Below are 15,084 nucleotides of genomic sequence, written 5' to 3'. Positions count from 1 at the left end.
ATGTGTGTGAGGTAGACACAGATATTGCACATATAGTTATTGTTATTGTTATTATTGTTAGAAGAGAGGAGGAGAAGAAGCGGCGGAGACAGTTTAGTATTTTTGTGGACATGTTGACACAGACGGACAGAAAGATAAAAACCCCGGAGGGAGGGAGGGAGGAGAGGGGGAGGAGGCCGCGGAGGAGGAGGAGGAGGCCGGGGAGGAGGAGGGGTCACCCCGCCTGCGCCGCTGCGCTGCGCCGCCCGCCGGTGCCCCGCACTCGGACTGAGCTGCTCGCGGTGCCGGACGGGAACTATTACCCCCCCAAACCCCCCCCAAATCCTCCTGGAAGGTCCAGCGGGGTCGTGCAGCCCCCCCTAACCCCCCAGCCCCCCCCACGACCAGGGCGCACCAGCGCGCAGGAGTCACCCCACGGTCCGGGGATGGTGCCTTTACGCACGGGATCCCCGTGAGCCGCCGCGGGACGCACCGACCAGGAACCAGGTAGGAGGGATGCGTGCTGCCTTGCTCAGGGGGTCCGGGGCTGCAGGGAACAAGGGGGTTTCTGTCAGGGACTCTCACAAACTTAAACCCCCCCGGAGGAGGACGCGCTCCGGCGGCTCTGCTGAAGTTCTCCAACTTTGACACACTGGAAAAAAAAATAATCTAAGCGCATGTAAATATAACATATTTAAATCGGTGATATTAACAATTAAAAATGAAGTTTTTTGCTTTACATGAAAACATCTAGTTTTGAACTTAATCTGCATTTGTTCAAAAAAACAAGACACTGTGCATTTTTTTCTTAACAAGTAGTATTTATGTAATCCCAGGCAATCTTTTCATTTACACACAAACAACAAGCAATGATCTTGTCGTATTTACCTTTTCCTTTAACAATTTTAATCTATTGAGCAGATTTGACCAACTTTAGATGAAACATGCTTTATTTGTTTTAGTAGAACACCACAATCTACTTTTAAAAAATTAAGGCAACTTTTTCGCATGATTATATTTTTATGTAGATCAAGACTAGTCTTTGTATAAACTACTTAATTTTTAGTATGTACCAAAATTCTTTGGCAGGTAAAGTCAACTTAATTTTGAAAAATAAAGTAAACTTAACACAATTAAGTTGACTGTACTTGCAAAATGTATCAAGCACAATATTTGTATCAGTGCAGAAATGGAGATAAACCATTTTTGCAGCCAGATCTGGTTCCTTTTAGCACAACATTGCTCTGAAGTTAATAAAAACGACAAAGTTAAACCTAAATTGAGGTGAATTCCTCTGATCCTCTTCTGGTTTTCACCTGAAAGTGGAAAAAGGTGTGAAGGACACCGACGTGTCTCCATCTGGGGAGGACGACAGCTCCGGCGCCTGCGAGGCCTCGGACCCCGTTAAATGTCAGGAGTTGATGTTCAGATCAGTTCTGGGGCTGATTCCAGCAGGGCGGCCCCCCCGTCCCCCCCGTTCCCCCCGCCCCCCTCAGATCCTGCAGGATCCTGGTCCAGCTCCATCTCCTCTCCTCCACCCGCCCGGAGCAGCATTTACAAATCATATCTACGCAAAAGTAAAAGTGGGGGATCTGAAAAACATCTGGAACGAGCGTCCCAAACATTTCATAAATGTTTTCATGGGATTAGAAATGTTGACATTTTTCTAAAATTGGTTGATTTCTACCAAAATAACGTTAAAAACAACTCAAATTTACAGCTGAAAATCTTCAGCTCTGTCCTGGTTTCAGTTCTCCAGGTCGGACGTCCGGGGGGACTCACCGACAGATTTGCTTCTGAAATATCTCCGTCGTCAGACGAGACCCGTCTCAGTCGGAGCAGAACCTGCGACGCGTCCAGACCTTCTCTCCGTCGTTCTAACTTCACGTAAAAGTTGGGGCTGATTACAGACGGCAGCGGCGCGTTCAGGGACGAGAAGCTGCACCAAATATTCCTTTAAAAGAAGAAGAACAGACGCTGAGATCCAGCGAGCAGCTGAAAGGTCACGTCGGATACCGAGGCCGACCCGAGACCCGAGACCCGGGATCTGAGACCCGAGACCATCCGAGGTCTCGTTGAAGCGTCAAACCTCAGAACCAGAAAACCCAGCGTTCACCTCTTTATCCGTCTCTTCCTCCGGCCGTCAGCATCTCTCTGGCCTCGGCAGAGCCGTGCACGTGTACGGTGGGAGCCGTGCACGTGTACGGTGGGCCGCGTGCCGGGCTGCACCGACACAACCGGGCAGAATATTGGTCAGAACTCCGGTCTGGGTCCGTTCTGGGGCGGCTCCTCTGGTCTGGGGAGCGGCGGTTAGAAGATACGTGAGTTTTAGAGAATCTGTCCCAAGACAGACGGAGAGAAGAAGAGAAGGAGCTGTTTCTGTTCAGGAGTCGTGTTCTGGTTCCTGAGGGACCGTGTACTGGGCCCTGGACCGTGTACCGGGCCGAGCCTCGGCCCCTGTATATACAGTATATCCTTTATTTAACCAGGTAAAAAACTCATTGAGATTAAAACCTCTTTTCCAAGAGTGACCTGGCCAAAATGGCAGCATAAAAACAATAAAACAATACAAACAAACACAGACAGTCAGTCACACATTCCTGTAGAAACAATAGTAAAACAATGGTAACATTTACACAACGGGGCAGTCGCAAGAACTGAGAGAGCTCATTTCTCTGTCTTTTAAAATGGATTTTAATTTACCCAAGGATACAAGCTCAACCAATTTCAACCAATGTCCCGTCTCCTCGGGGCTGAAACGCTTTTATCCGGAGTTTCAGAGTGACGTAACAAACGGAGACGGTACCAGAGTTCCTCCGAGGCCGTTATTGATCATAAACACAGGAATGATCAGAACTAGGATGAGTTAATTCTGTACATCTCCCCCCTCCCCCCCCTCTTTAACCCCCACGACCCCCCAGGGAGGAAAGTTCAAGGTTAATTAAAGATCCACTAAAAGGTTCGACACAAACAAGCTGCTGAGCTCCGGAGAGGAAAGCCGAGCCGCTCGGCGTTAGGTCTCTCCCCCGAGGGCGGGGGGGGGCTGGAGTTAACCCCTCCAAAAAAGAGAGTTAACCCCCCCTAAAGGAGAGAGTTAACCCTCCCTAAAGGAGAAAGTTAACCCCCCCTCTGTTTGTGCTGCAGTAAAGAGCAGTGAGAGTCATTCACAGGGTCGGCATCAGAGAACCATCAGACAGATTATTTATTTCGGCAGGTTTGTTGAAAATGGCGGATATAGTTGAACTTCAAACTTTAAAAATAATGTTCAAAGCAAAAAATAGATCGTTACCAGAACAGTTACAATAATGTTCAGATTGGAGGATGAGGATAACAGACTTAAACTTGATTTCAAACATACTTTTGCAAGGCTAAACATAAAAAAAATAAAATTAAAAATTAAAAAAAATAAAATAAATAAACATAAAACAAAGGTGTATTTCTGTTACAGGTGTAAAAATATGGCATGGACAAAGCAAGGAACTGGAAAGTTTGTATCAGCTTAAGAAAATGTTTAAAAAAGAAAAGATAAGTGCCTACAAAAAAGAAGAAGGAGAAAGAGAAAAAAATAGATAGAAGAGTGGTATTTTTGTTTGTTTTCTTGTTATAAATATGTGCATAGATAGATTGGTGTTCAGTAAGTCAACGTAATTGTATTAACAGAGAGGGGCAGGTATCATAAGTTTTCTTCTTCCTGCTCCTTTTCTTTCATGTGATAATGTGTACTTCATGGAATTTTGTACAACATTATTAAGAATATATACCATGAATGGAATAAATGAAATGAAAAAAGGAGGGAGTTAACCCCCCCCCCCCCACCAGATGAGAAAGTTAACCCCCCCGGAGGAGAAAGTTAACCCCCACACGTGTGTGGACGCCGGCGTGCAGCCGTGCAGCCGTGCAGCCGTGCAGCCGTGGGACTCTGGCTGACGCAGCTCTGGAGCTGCAGGTCTCAGAGGAAACGGACGGACCTGCAGGCCGACGGCTGCGTGTTGTAAACGCCGCGTAAACCAGCCCATAATAATCACCCGTAACCCGTGGGAACGCCAGAAAAGAGAGGACGGGACTCGTTCACGTGTTGTGATCCTGCAGCTGAAGTACGAGCGTCCGCGACGCCTCGTCCTAGATTCAGACTCAAACGTTGGAAGTTTGGACAGAGCTTTTCCAGGGCCGCTCCTGGCTCCTGCAGGGCCCCGGGGCCACAGTCTGCAGGGGGGGGGGGGGGGGGTTAATACCACGCTGTGATGTAGGAATGGGCGATATTTTACCGTTCACGATATACCGTCAAAAAAATTCCTCATGGTAAGAATTTGTCATATCACGGTAGAAACGATAAATTCCCCTTGATGACGTTTTTGTGTAAAGATGATTTATGGTTCTGCGTTAAATCCACGCACAACGAACGTGAAGGAAGGAAGGAAGGAAGGAAGGAAGGAAGGAAGGAAGGAAGGAAGGAAGGAAGGAAGGAAGGAAGGAAGGAAGGAAGGAAGGAAGGAAGGAAGGAAGGAAGGAAGGAAGGAAGGAAGGACGGAAGGAGCCTGAAAGAAAGAAAGAAATGAGCCTGAAAGAAAGAAAGAAAGAAAGAAAGAAAGAAAGAAAGAAAGAAAGAAAGAAAGAAAGAAAGAAAGAAAGAAAGAAAGAAAGAAAGAAAGAAAGAAAGATAAATTCCCGTTGATGAAGTTTTTGTGTAACAAACATGGTGGATCTGAGAGCGAGATAGATTTATAGTTACAAAGGTGGAGTTGAATTGGTATTTTTTTTATTGTTATTGGGATAAATGACAGAAATTATCGTGATAAATCTTTTAGTCCATACCGCCCAGCCCTACTGTGATGTCGTACCTGAAGCTTTTTAAGCTCCGTTGGAATCTGGTCATTTGTCACTTTTGTTAGTTTATTTATTTATTTAAAAAAAATTTTGGTGGGGGGGGGGGGGCATAAATATAGTCTCTTTTTTTTTCTTGCAGATTTGAAACCTTATAAAGTCATAAATTATGACTTATTAAAATATTATCTCAATCAATTTTTCATGAAACGTGGTGCTTCGCTACCTCCGTTAGCTCCACTAGCCTCATTCCTCCATTGACATCTGTTCATTTGTTACTTTTGTTACTTTTTTGGGGGGCGGCATTAAACTAGCCTCTTTTATTTTATTTTTTTGTACATTTGAAATCTTATAAAGTCATACATTTATAAATAAATAACAAGCCTTGGCAGCATTTCTGCGTGGACCGTCTTAGAGGCGTTTAACGTCTTTTATAACGAGGGCGGGGGGGGCTTCTTCAAATATTAGTTTTACTCTCAAGACGACGACGTCACTATTTTCTCGACACCGCTGTGATTGACAGCTTTCGTCTGATTGGTCAGAAACGTGAAGGGGGCGTGGCCAACGTGGGAACGTCACTGTCACACGTTTGCTGGCGACGAAAACGAACGTGTCGGTTCCTGCGGCGCGCAAAACGTGTAGCTTCTTTCCTTCTTTTATTGCATCAGATCGCTCCAACGTCACCTAAACAAATCAACAACAACAACAACAACAGCATGTCAGGAACATTGACTCATTCACTCATTTCAAATCACAACTCAAAAAGCATCTGTTCAAACCTGCCTACCTCATTTAATGTTCATTTCTCTTCCTCTTTCTGTTGTTTCTTTTTTCTTTATTTTTACCTCTGCTGTTTTTAAATTGTTTTCTGATGTTTTTAAATGTTTTCCGATGTTTTTAAACGTTTTCCGGTGTTTTTAAATGTGTTCTACTGGTTTCATGTTTTTAATTTGTTGTGTACGGCGACCTTGAGTGCCAAGAAAGGCGCCTTTAAATAACATTTATTATTATTATTATTATTATTATTATTATTATTATATTATATTTTATATATTTTATATTATATATTATATTATATTATATTATATATATTATAATATATTATAATATGATATAATATAGTATATTAGAATGTCTCACGGGCCTTTAAATAACATTTATTATTATTATTATTATTATTATTATTATTATTATTATTATTATTATTATATTATATATGTTATAATATATTATAATATAATATAATATAATATAATATAATATAATATAATATGATATAATATAATATATTAGAATGTCTCACGGGCACCCGAAAAACTGGCACGCCCCTGGATGGTTGTTGGAGTGATTTCTGTGGTTTCTATGGTGGTTTTTGTGGACGAGGGTGTTGACGGACGTGTCTCCGCAGGACGGATCGATAGTATCGACACCGATCCGTGATCGGCGCTGATCGTCTGGGGGGGGGCACCAGTCACCGCGGCGACGGTCCGAGTCCCAGGGGCTACGGGAGGACAGGGCTCGCGCGGCCGCGTGCACGGCCCTGATAACGGCCCAGGGTGTTTCCCGCGGCCGCTACACCCCCCAGATAAGCCGCTGCGCCGCCAGATAAGGCCCCGCGGGCCGCGGGCTCGATCCCCAGCCCGGACCAGGGCGCGGACCTGGACCACTGATTTTATTAATAGCCATCGGAAGTTTACCCATAATCCCCCGGGGCTGTTGTTGTTGTTGGTGGCAGCTGCCGCGCAGCGCACGCGCCCCAAACCACCGTTTCCAACAAGTTGTTTAATTGTTCCGGCCCTGGCGGAGCGGTTTATAGACCCGGGCCCCCCGTGACCCCCCCAGTCAGTGAGAGTCTGTCTGAAAAACAATCCTGGCCCGGGGGGGGGGGGCCCGTGGAGCAGGTGCGTCCACGGACGTTCCCTCATAAGGTAACGGGGCTCCGGGTCCAAATGGCAGACTTATATTTAGGCTCCGGCACGTGGGCCCCCCCCACCATGGGCCCCCCACGGCCCCCCCGTCCTCAGACCTGAGCCCGGCGGCCCCCCCGGCCCCCCCGGCCCCCCCCCGTCCGTGTAATTACTGTTTATGAGGCTGTAAAGGATCAGTGAGGCTTTTACTGCCGCTGGAGCAAGAATCCTAAAAATAACATGGAATAAATAAATACTATAAAATCTAAATTAGGTAAAAAAGAAATGTATATTTTTTTTAGGTAAAAATAAAAATGAATTGTAAAATTAATATTTTTTTCTTAAGACACAAAGATGTACGCCGGATTTAGCTGGAAACATTAATTATAATAAAATCTAACTGATTCAAAAGTATCTCATAAATTCAAGTTATGTCTAAAGATTAAATATAAGTTCTCATTAGTCCATATAAACACGTTCTTAACTGAGTAAATAATTATGAATTATATTAATTAAAAAATAACAAAATAAAATTCTCTTTTGTCTGAATTTTATTTTGAAATATTTTTTTTTCTCAGTTTTTATGAATAAATATTATTTTTGTTGGGGAGAAGAAAAATTATTTACCTTTACAAACACACACACACACGCACGCACGCACGCACGCACACACACACACTCGATTATTTTTTTAATTATAGAAACAACAAAAAAAAAAACGCTGGAAATATTTTATGAAGAAATAAAAATTCAAACAATAAATAAAAAAAAAAATTACTGATAAAAATGATTCAGAAGAGATATTTTTTCAAGTGGAGATTTATTTCTTATCTTTGCACAAACCAACATTGAATGTTTTAGTTAAGTAGAAAACCTCTAATGTTGCTCCGCTGCTCAGATCCAGGTCTCTGATCCAGGTCTCTGACTCATCAGAAGTTAATTTATATTTAAATCCCACAAATTAGGTTCATTTTGGATCTTTAATTGTTTCATTTTACTTTAAGATTCTTTTACAAGAGAATTAGTCCGGATCCCCCGGGAACTTTTCCATCTTTGTGTTTTTATTGACAAAAGGACCCCGACTAACGCGTGACTAACTCCGCGCAGTCGCTCGGTGTTTGGACACTTCAGGTGTGAATAAAGACACAACGCCAAGAGGGAACGACATCAGCGATGCACTTAGAGGAGCAGCGGTTGTTGCACATCTGTCTGGAAAAGGGTTTAAAACCGTTTTCACCGCGACCCCCGGTTCCCCCGCGATGGCATCTCAGAGTCACGGCCCACTTGGAGGGTTTTATTTTGAAATTTGAGTTGAATTTAAAAGCCGTTTGTCGTCGTTGGAGCCGACGGCCGTCGCTCCTCCGTCCTGCTCCGCCTCGGAAACGCCGTCCTCATTTTCCTCCCAGAGCGGAGAACTCCGGCCGCCGTCTTCCTCCACCTCCTTCTCCTCCTTCTCCTCCTCTTTTATGTTTTTCTTAAAGATTCATTTTCCACCTTCTCTTTCTGCTGCACATCTCCAGCACCTGCTGCCCAGCGCTCGTCTCAAAGCGCCGATTAAGAGCTTAGTGGACACACGGGGTCCTGACGACCCCCTACTGACACACACACACACACACACACAGACACACACACACACACACACACACACACACACACACACACACACACACACACACACACACACACACACACTCGGCCTTTGTTCATCTTCATGGTGTCTTTTATGGCTCAGGTCAGAAGGAGTTCATGAACTTTTTTCACATATTTTCCCGACTTTCATCTTTTGGGGTGTGAGTCTGCGGGCGGGGGGGGGGGGTGGGGGGGACTACCCCTTTTCCACCAAACCGGTTCCAGTGCTGGTTCTGGTTTCACAACTCGTAAAACTTAAGAACCAGATGAGAACCGGTTTGTTTTTCCACAGCTCAGGTGTTAAGGGGAGCTACGTCTTTACGTCTCTGCAAACGTCAGTTACGTTGCTGCGTTTGTGTGAAAGTTGCAGCAACAACCAGGTATCTGCTCTAACAGGACTTGGTCCACGTAGCTCCTCCGTGGACACATCTCTAAAAGACAGGTTGTCTCCTCCTCCTCCCATGATGCTTTGCTGCATCCAGATTCATTCTTATTTGAAAATGTCTCCGTCTCCCAGTCTTGCTGTTGCCGTTGGTCTGAATAACTCCACCCCCTCCACTTACGTAAGCAGTTCTTTCCTCTAGACCAGGGGTCGACAACCCAAAATGTTGAAAGAGCCATATTGGACCAAAAACGCAAAAAAACTAATATGTCTGGAGCCGTAAAAATTGTAAGTCTTGTATAAGCCTTAGAATGAAGGCAAATGGCGAAAGGCGAAATGTCAAGAAAAAAGTTGAAATGTCCAGAGAAAAGTCGAAATGTGGAGAAAAAAGTCAAAATTTCGAGAAAAAAGTCGAAATATCGAGATTAAAAAGGGAAGGAAAAAGGAAGAAAAAAAAAGGAAAAAAGAAAAAAAGAAGAAAAAAAGACAAAAAGGAAAAAAAGAGAAAAAAAGAAGAAAAAAAGGGAAAAAAAGGTCAAACATTTTGAAAAAGTGCAGCGCTAAAGGGCCGCGGGTTGCCGACCCCTGCTCTAGACCAGCAAAGAGTTGGTGTTACCTTAGAACTGGATATTGAACATAAACACGGGCACTTGTAGCTTTTTTGAGGCCCTTTGCAAATGTGTATCTGGGGACCCGGCGGGGGCTCAAGGGGGGCCCTAGTTTGGTAAACCCCAGTAAATGTTTGTTGTTGCAAAGATAAGAAATACATCTTGGATTCACTTGAAAAAAACTCCAGTACAAAGGCTGACTTTCTAAACTCCCGACTCAACAAAAGTAAACAAATATGAACGTTCTGACTTCAAAAACTCCAAAGATTGTGAGAAAACAAACTCAACTTAATATAACTTGATGAGACAAAGGAAACAAATCCAACTTTAAAAACATGAAAATCTCAAGAAAAGACAAGTTTTTTCTTTTTTAAATTTCAAATCTGTGTGAAAATTTGGGGAACATTTGAAGGGGGCGGAGTTACAGTTCAGTAATTTTAGTAGAAAAAAGTTTATAACCGTGTAAATGTGGAATAAATCCCACTCAGGTGACGCTGCTAACAGCGTATTGGAGGCCTAACGCCGTCGATCGTCGGAGTTGGATCCAGCATGCAGAGAAAGTCCACTCCAAACATGTGAGTATTATTAGATTTGTGCTCGAAGTTACGGATAAAATGATAATTAAGAATTCAAAAAGCCTCCTTCACACACAAATCATTAAATATGCAGAAATGGTTGTGAGACTCTTTCCTCCAAAAAGCCTCGCGGATTCGTCCTACATGGTGCATTTAAGGACTGGTGGAAAGCTGGGTTTAACGATTTGTGTGTGTAGGAGGCTTTTTGAATTCGTAATTATCGTTTTGTCTGTGACTTTGAGCACAAATCTAATAATACACCTAAATCAGATAATACACACAAATGTTTTGAGTGGATTTTCTCTGCAGACTCCGGCAGCAGAGACGAACTCGCAGCTTCAGCTCCTCAGTTTTTGTCATCACTTCACTTTTCCTCTTTTACGACGAGCACCGGGGCTGAAATGTGGCGTTCTGCCTCCCGCTCTGTTTGTTTTGGGGATTTCTTTACATGGCAACCTGCAGCATCGGCGCTCGGCGCTCCGGCCTCTCGGCGCTCCGGCCTCTCGGCTCCGCAGCCTCGGCTCGAGTGGAAAAACTCATCACCTCGTCTCCGCTGACGCAGGCAGCCGCCGTCCGTCTGCGGCGCTGAAAGCTGCTCCTGGAAACGTCGGCGCTGAAGAGCTGGAGTAACATTAAAATAATAATAACAATGAAAAAAGAGCCCTGGCCGCTGCAGCAGCAGCTCCTCCGGGCTCCGGCTTCTGTCTCAGGGGCGTAAATCAGAGGTGGCGTCGGCCAATCGGGTGGCAGGGCCGACGACGACCCGGGGAGTACCCGCCGCCGTCGACCCGCCTCCCGGCGGCACCGTAAACGACGTCCAGCCTGCAGCCGGAGGAGCTCGGATATTGACAAACGAGGACCATAAACGGTCCGGACCAGCGCCAGGTAGACCGGCGGCGGGGCCTTCCAAGATCTGGGCTGCTGGGACCCGGTTTTACGACGGTGAGAGCAGCCGGCCCGGTTCTGAGTGGAGCAGCAGAGGACAGCGCCGGGCTGGACCGGCGCCGCGGTCCCGGCTGCAGCCAGGCGTATAAATCAGACCCGGGTCACGTTCCCCTCCGATACCAGGAATTAGTCCGGATCCTCCGGGGTGGGCTTCAGTATCCAGCAAAACCCGGAGAAGCTACCTGGAACGGAAGGACGCAGGAACGAGGGAGCTTTACGGACATCTGGGGGAAACTGGGACGGGGAGGCCGACGCGGGCTGGTGCCGGGAGAACCGCTCACGGTCGCTGGGATCGGGTGCGAACTGCTGCTGGGTAGTCAAGCAACCGTTGGGTAACCAATAAACCACTGGGTAACCAATCAACCGTTGGGTTACCAATCAATTGCTGGGTAACCAATCTATTTAAGTGTATATTTTATTGTAAATATTGGTTACATTGACTGCTCTTTTTGTTTTGGTATTGAATAAGGGGCAGGTAAAATAAGACTTGTCTTCATCCTGCTCCTTTTGGGTCATGGGTGTGTAGATTGAAGTGTACAAATGTACTACTGAAATATTGTCAAACTATGCACTACCATGCACGAAATAAAGAAACAAATAAATAAATAAATAGAAAAAAAACGCTGGGTAGCCAATGAACCGTTGGGTAACCAATCAACAATCAGCCGTTGGGTTAACAATCAACCGCTGGGTTACCAATCAACCCGCTGGGTTAACAATCAACCGCTGGGTTACCAATCAACCACTGGGTTACCAATCAACCGCTGGGTTACCAATCAACCACTGGGTAACCAATCAACCCGCTGGGTTACCAATCAACCCGCTGGGTTACCAATCAATTGGTGGGTAACCAATCAACCCGCTGGGTAACCAATCAGCCGTTGGGTTACCAATCAATTGGTGGGTTACCAATCAACCCGCTGGGTAACCAATGAACCGCGGGTCCTGGCAGAGGTCCACTAGTCCTCGTTTCAGAGGTCATTTTAGTCTCAACATCTGAAATGAGGACGGACTCAGTTGGAGGGAATTAAAGTAACTTTATGGGTAAAAGATGATGTCAAATAGCGAACTTGTGGAGACTGAGGCTAGGTGGGCCGGTTCTGGACCTCTTCGTTTGGCCCATTTGGGTGGAGTCAGTTCCAAACAACATGCCTCCTCCAGCGAGGACCTCCTCAGAAACCTTCCCATATGGGACGAGGATAAAACCCGGGAACCGGGGCGCACGCACGGGGCACATGGGCCGGTTCCGGGCCCGTCTGAGACGCACGGATCGGCCATACTTAACCCGCGGTCCCTGCGGTCCAACTCTGCGCTGGTTTGACCTCCCAACATTCCCTCGCCAACAATCCACAGCGTCACCACGTCGTATAAGGTTTTCATGTCTGGGATCTGGGTTCTGCCCCCTGGTGGAGACCTCCGGTACCACGCCGGCCTCCCGGTAGAACCACGGGGCGTGAAAACGCCGGGCCCGAGACGTTTTATGCAGCCATAACTTCTAGAGGTGTTTTCTTTATTTTAGGTTTGTTGAAGCTAGGGATGGGCGGTACGGACAAAAAAATGTATCACGATAATTTCTGGCATTTATTCCGATAACGATAAAAATGACGATAAAAAAAATACCAATTCAACTCCACCTTTTTAACTATAAATCTATCTCGCTCTCAGATCCGCCATGTTTGTTACACAAAAACGTATCAACAGGAATTTATCGTTCTTTCTTTCTTTCTTTCTTTCTTTCTTTCTTTCTTTCTTTCTTTCTTTCTTTCTTTCTTTCTTTCTTTCTTTCTTTCTTTCTTTCTTTCTTTCTTTCTTTCTTTCTTTCTTTCTTCCTTCCTTCCTTTTTCCCTTCCTTCCTTCTTTCCTCCTGCTCTCTCCTTCCTTCTTCCCTTCCTCATTTCTCCCTTCCTTCCTCCTTTCCTTGTTTTCTCCCTTCCTTCTCCCCTTTCCTTCCTTCCTTCTTTTTTACTTTCCTTCCATCTTCCCTTCCTCTTTTCTCCCTTCCTTCCTTCTTTCCTTGTTTTCTCCCTTCCTTCCTTCCTTCCTTCCTTCCTTCCTTCCTTCCTTCCTTCCTTCCTTCCTTCCTTCCTTCCTTCCTTCCTTCCTTCCTTCCTTCCTTCCTTCCTTCCTTCCTTCCTTCCTTCCCGTACGTTGTGCGTGGATTTAACGCAGAACCATAAATCAGCTTTACACAAAAACAAAAACATCATCAACGGGAATTTATCGTTTTTACCGCGAGATGACAAATTCTTTTTTTTTTAAGGTTTTTTTGGGCTCTAGTGGCCCTTTATTGGAGATGCAGACTGGAAAGGGGTAGAGAGAGAGAACGGGGAAGACACGCAGCAAAGGTGCGCGGGCTGGATTCGAACCCGCGACCGCTGCAGGAGGAGGACTGTAGCCTCAGTATATGAGCCGCTGCTTAACCCACTGCGCCACCGAGCGGCCCGCGAGATGACAAATTCTTATCGTGAGGAATGTTTTTGACGGTTTATCGTGAACGGTAAAATATCGCTCATTCCTAGTTGAAGCCGACCAGGACTCTCCAGGTCATGTGACCTCACAAAGCCGCCGCCTCCCATTAACCCGGTACTGAAAACCTCCCGGGTCCGGTTCCCAGCGAAAACTCCCCAAACGTGCACGAGGTCGACCACAACAGCGTCTCTACGTCATGAGCTGCTCTCCTCGACTCCAGGAGCCGAGTGAGGTTTTTCCTCCAGAAATACTCGCTGACATCACCGGGGCGGCTCATGATTACCCATGATTCCCAGGGGGACTCGGGCCGGGCCGCTTGCTGAGGCAGCACTTTTCCCCCGTACGGCGGCAGGAACCATCGACTCCAAAGGGCTGCGGCGGAGCGCCGCGTAATTCAGTTACACGTCCGCCGCAGGCCGAGACGAATCAGCCGCCGCTAACGAGGCAGCTGTGTGACGGTGCTGATTCCTCCTGATGCTGAATCATTTCGGACCGACGCTGCTCTGATCCAGAACCGGCTGGAAACAGCCGAGGTCTGGGCCCCGCAGGGGCCCCGTGTCCCAGCCCGGACTGTTTCTGGCATCCTGTTTGAATTATAGTTTTATTCTAGTCTTTGGGTCAAGCTATCATTTTAGTTTTTATTAGTTTTAGTCACGTTCATTCTCCTTTTAGTCGTGTCAAGTTTTAGTAGACTAAAACTCTAAGCATTTTAGTCTTATTTTAGTCAGGATTGTCCAGGACCATTTTAGTCTAGTTTTAGTCAAAGATTGTAGCCAAACCCATTTTACAATTCAAACAAGGTTATCTTATTATTATATTATTGTTACCTTATAGACTCAAGAATACATTCATTCCAGATACAGAAGACTCTCATTTGAGTTTACAATAGGGATGGGCGGTATGGACTAAAAAATGTATCACGATAATTTCTGGCATTTATCCTGATAACGATAAAAATGACGATAAAAAAAAAAAAAATCAACTCCACCTTTGTAACTATAAATCTATCACCACATTCAGTCTTTGGAGCCAAATCACTGCTCTAAAAGATACTAAATGCTACAAAACGTCATCAATGGGAATTCTTTCTTTCTTTCTTTCTTTCTTTCTTTCTTTCTTTCTTTCTTTCTTTCTTTCTTTCTTTCTTTCTTTCTTTCTTTCTTTCTTTCTTTCTTTCTTTCTTTCTTTCATTCTTTTATTCTTTCTTTCTTTCTTTCTTTCTTTCTTTCTTTCTTTCTTTCTTTCTTTCTTTCTGGCTCATTTCTTTCTTTCTTTCTTTCTTTCTTTCTTTCTTTCTTTCTTTCTTTCTTTCTTTCTTTCTTTCTTTCTTTCTTTCTTTCTTTCTTTCTTTCTTTCTTTCTTTCTTTCTTTCTTTCTTTCTTTCTTTCTTTCTTTCTTTCTTTCTTTCTTCCTTCCTTCCTTCCTTCCTTCCTTCCTTCCTTCCTTCCTTCCTTCCTTCCTTCCTTCCTTCCTTCCTTCCTTCCTTCCTTCCTTCCTTCCTTCCTTCCTTCCTTCCTTCCTTCACGTACGTTGTGCGTGGATTTAACACAGAACCATAAATCAGTCTTTACACAAAAACGTCATCAACGGGAATTTATCGTTTTTACCGTGAGATACAAATTCTTACCGTGGGGAATTTTTTTGACGGTTTATCGTGAACGGTAAAATATCGCCCATTCCTAGTTTACAACATATTTATTTTTCCTAATTTCTTCTCATCTTTTTCTTTTTAGACGACACATTGGGTTTTCTTTTCCACGTCTATGTAG

At 45.0% G+C, this 15,084-nt stretch overlaps 1 protein-coding gene across 4 annotated transcripts in view; it reads left to right on the top strand.

The window, feature by feature from the left end:
• The first annotated feature begins 342 nt into the window (after positions 1-342).
• LOC133443715 (transcription factor Sox-6-like) overlaps positions 343-15,084 on the top strand; it is a 136,533-nt gene continuing 121,791 nt past the window's right edge. For all 4 annotated transcript variants that reach the window (XM_061720889.1, XM_061720891.1, XM_061720890.1 and 1 more), the window contains exon 1: positions 343-486. The gene's annotated coding sequence lies outside the window, so the exon portion shown is untranslated. The remainder of the gene's footprint in view (positions 487-15,084) is intronic.

This window comes from Cololabis saira, chromosome 5 (genome assembly GCF_033807715.1).
Source record: "Cololabis saira isolate AMF1-May2022 chromosome 5, fColSai1.1, whole genome shotgun sequence".
Classification (NCBI taxonomy): domain Eukaryota; kingdom Metazoa; phylum Chordata; class Actinopteri; order Beloniformes; family Belonidae; genus Cololabis; species Cololabis saira.
Note: the sequence above shows the minus strand (reverse complement) of the source record. Positions and strands in the feature narration are given on the sequence as shown.